The sequence below is a fragment of the Pteropus vampyrus genome, unplaced genomic scaffold (assembly GCF_000151845.1).
Source record: "Pteropus vampyrus isolate Shadow unplaced genomic scaffold, Pvam_2.0 Scaffold35, whole genome shotgun sequence".
In the NCBI taxonomy this organism is placed as follows: Eukaryota; Metazoa; Chordata; class Mammalia; order Chiroptera; family Pteropodidae; genus Pteropus; species Pteropus vampyrus.
This window is the reverse complement of record NW_011888816.1, coordinates 3,444,110-3,448,169: the sequence shown is the minus strand read 5'-3', so window position 1 is coordinate 3,448,169 and position 4,060 is coordinate 3,444,110. Positions and strand designations below refer to the sequence as shown.

General features: G+C 37.9%; 1 protein-coding gene and 1 pseudogene across 1 annotated transcript in view; one reads left to right on the top strand and one right to left on the bottom strand.

Moving 5' to 3' along the window:
- Positions 1-4,060, bottom strand: part of ULK4 (unc-51 like kinase 4) — a 406,030-nt gene that overhangs the window by 284,764 nt on the left and 117,206 nt on the right. The window lies entirely within an intron of this gene.
- LOC111738168 lies at positions 1,142-1,257 on the top strand (annotated as a pseudogene).

The following is a 4,060-nucleotide window of genomic DNA, read 5'->3' as shown; positions in this document are numbered from 1 at the left end:
GCTCTACATATCACACGGAAAGAACTACAAGATACGCTGTTAAGTAAAACGAGCAAAGTTCAAGAGTATGCTTTTTGTGTAACGAGAAGCATATAATCCACATTGTGTTTACTCAGATTAAAAAAAAAAAAAAAAGAACTCTGAAAGGATACATAAGCAACAAATGATGATGCTTAATTTTGCATGATGGTGATCTGGGGCTATGAAGCACAAGGTGGGGTACTTTCCGCATTTTGAATTTTTTGGTTTTTGAACCATGAGTATGAGTTATTTATTCAAATTTAAATATAAATGTTTTTCAAACATGAATATCATTGTCCTACAGAGCCAATTTAAAAAAAAAAATTAGGTGATGTAATGCTCAATTACAAAAATGATAAATGCTGAGTGCGGGCAAAAAGACTACCCCTCTCTGTAAGATCTGTAGAGCTATGCCTGCTCTCAGCGCCAAGCGTCAGGCTGACTCGAAAAAAGAAGTAAACCAACGAGAGAGTGCCCCAGCAGCACCCCGAAACTTCATTAAGGTCCATGGTCCATTACGATGTCTAAATTTTTTTCTCCTTTCCTTCAGCAGGGTCAATCTTTTAACTTGACAATATTAAGACAGAGCTATCAGCCAAATCTGTACATAAGTCTCAGCTCTAGCACTTTCTAATACTGTGATACTGAACAAACTTCTTAAATTCTTAAAAGCTTCAGGGCTTTAGATAAAATGAGATGATAATGCCTATCTTCTAGGACTAATGAGGATTAAATGAAATAATAGCCTGGGCCATGACACAAGGTAAACACTCAAGAACTGGTAGTTGTTATTATTAATAATTGTTATCATTAACTATTAAAATTAATTAATTAATTATGACCACCACCAAACTCAAGATACTGCTTTCTTGAGTGCATGGATCTTAAAAAGAAAATTCTCAGAGAAGGCCGCCTCTGCTTCCCATCCTACTCTCTGGCTCACAAACAAATCACCATGGTCAAAAATCCTGCCTCCAGCTTCCCCTGCATGTTGCAACACTGCCTCAGGTGATTAAAACGAGTGGGTGTGTTGGACATAGTTCCATAGTATAGCGGTTGGCACATGTGCTTTATATACAGAAGGTCCTGGGTTCGCACCCCAGTAAAGCCACAGTCCACGGTCTACAGCCATGCCACTCTGAACAAGGCCAATGTCTGATCTCGGAAGCTAAGCAGGGTCGGGCCTGGTTAGTACTTGGATGGGAGACCACTTAGGAAAACCAGGTGCTGTAGGCATAAATAATAATAAAAAAAAAATGAGTGCGAGTGTGACAGCTTTCCTTAGATGATACAGAAATATATGTCACTAAAACTTTTCTACTTCTCTTAAGAAAAATGTAAACATTAAGGAAATTACCAGGCCAGTTTTGTTTTCAGTGAACATGCAGAATGTACCACCATTTATCCCACCCATTCTAAGAGACAGTAGGGCTGGTCTCGGTTCTATTTCTTACAAATGCTGCTGCCATGAACACTGGTGTACCCGCCTCCTGGTACAGAGGTCCAAGAGTTTGCCGGGGTACAAATACACGTAAAAATAGAACCACAAGTGTTCCGCTTCATGACACTGCCCATTGTTTGCCAAAATGGTTGTCCCAACTTACTCCATCTAGCAGTGTATAAGTTCCCTCTGAGTTACAACCTCATCAATACCTAGTAGTTAATCAGATTTAATTTTTACCTACCTAGATTTGTGGTCTTAATTTGAATGTTCATAATTATTAATACAGTAAGCATATTTTGATATTTCTTTGCTTTCCATATGTCTTTTGTCAAATATCTATCTGTTCAGGCCTTTTGTTCATTTTCCCACTGGGTTGTTCATCTTGTTACTGATTTATTGGCATTATTCAAAGGGTCTAGACCTTTCCTCTTCCTCTTTTTCCTGCTTTCTTTTTCTTTTCCTTTTTGTCTTTCACATTGACATCGCCAATCTACTGGAAACTGATTTATCATATGGACTGAGGAAGGAATCTAATTCCATTGTTTTTCCAAGTGAATAACGACTTCCCTGGTACTATTTATTGAAAAGGTACTTCTAAAACTAACGGTTAAGAAAGAGGGGTAAAATAACTTATATTTGGCAAAATTTGATTAAAAAGCAGTTTGATCCCTAGATTACCTCCTCCGTCCAATCAATCTGGGTGACTGCCACTAGACTTGTACTCGGGCAAGAGTTTGGAGATTTATTCTTTAGAAAAAGTAAAACAAGAAGTTTCTAGACTAGGAGAAAGCAGGCCAAGTCAAAGCGAGGACTACCGAACAAGACAGGGACACTAACTGAACTGCCACTCAACGAATACTGGCACTTCCAGTCCCCTTCCCCAGTGGGCTCCCAGGAGTCTGGCAGCCAGGTCTCTCTGCCCTCCTGGCTGATGGCTGAAATGCTCTTCATGCTTGTTGGTGAAATTGACCCAAGAGAAACATCCTAGAGATACTGATGCTAAAGTTCACAGAAAAATAGGTCCATACAAATGACCTCGCCGTGAAGTTCAAAATCAACAAACTCACCCATGCACTAAGAACTTCTAACACAAGCTATCATTCCTTCAACTCTTGATCATCACTTGACCAAACATTACCAGCTATCTGGGAGTAGGGCTTCTTTGCTTGCCATGACATTTGCTGATATTCATCTACATTTTTTCATTGCTGTGTAGTATTCCACAGCAGTGCTGTGACTATACCACCATTGACTCATTTTATTGTTGATGGACATTGGAGTTGTTTCAATTTATGAACAGTGCTAAGTATTTCTTATGCTGGATGCATGTAAACATCTCTGTTGGATATATACTTGGAAATGAAACTGCTGGATCACAAGACATGCCTAGATTTAGTTTAATAGATACTGCTGATTATCAGTTTTCCAAAGTGATTATTAAGTCGACTTACACTCTAACAGGCAAGTATAAGAATTCCAGTTGCTCTACATCCTTGCCAAAATACTGCATTATCAGGCTTATCAATTATAGCCATTCTGGTGGATACCCGATGGTATCTCATTGCAATCAAACTGAATTTTCCTGATGACTAATTAAGGTTATGCATCTTTTCGGGTATTAAATGGCCATATGGAGATAACCACTTTTGTAAAATGGCTGTTCAAGCCCTGTGTTCATTTTTCTATTGGGTTATCCGCCCTTCAGTTCTTTACATATTTAAGGGCCCACTGTCAATTATGTGTGTGACAAATACCTTCCCCTATTCTGTGGCTTGTTTTACTACTCTCTTAAGGATGCCTTTTGATGAAAAGAAGTTCCTAATTTTAAGGTAATCCAATTTATCAATACTTTCCTTTATGGTAGTGCTTTTGTGTCCTGTTAAAAAGTCTTGATCTATTCCAGAATCATGATGATATTTGCATTTGTTATATACTGGAGGCTTGTTTTATATTTTTACATTAAAATGTGCAATCTATCTAAATTGACTTGTCTGTGCACTGTAACTTAGAGGTAAAGTTTTATTTTTTTTTCTTATATTACCATCTGAAATGATCCAGCATCATTTATTGTAAAAACTCTTTTCCCCTATGTCTCTCCTGCTTGTCTCATCCTCTTGTTATAATGATCTCAAATGCCTCTGGTATATTAATTCTCTATTCAGCCGTGTCTAATCAGCTGTTCACCCTATGTACTGAGTTCTTCCAGTTATTGTACTATTAAGTTTTAGAATGTCCATTTTGTTTTTCTACTTCTGTCCTGAAAATTTCCACCTTTCAAGTTCCTTGAATATGTTAATCATAGTCATTTTAAGCTCTATATCTGACAACTCCATTGTTCGTATCCTCTGTGGATAATGTTTTCTTGTTTGTCTTTTATCATATCATCTGATCTTCTCATAGGCCTGATTATTTCCTACTGAGTGTTAAGACTCTATATGAAAACTGGAAGGATAGCTTAAGGCCTACAATTAAACTTCTCCAGACAGGATTTACATTTGCTTCTGGAAGGCCTGGATCACCTCAATCCAATCAGAGAATAAGATGATTCAGGATGTGGTTCCCTAGTGTAGCAGTTAGCACTTCTGCTTTATATGC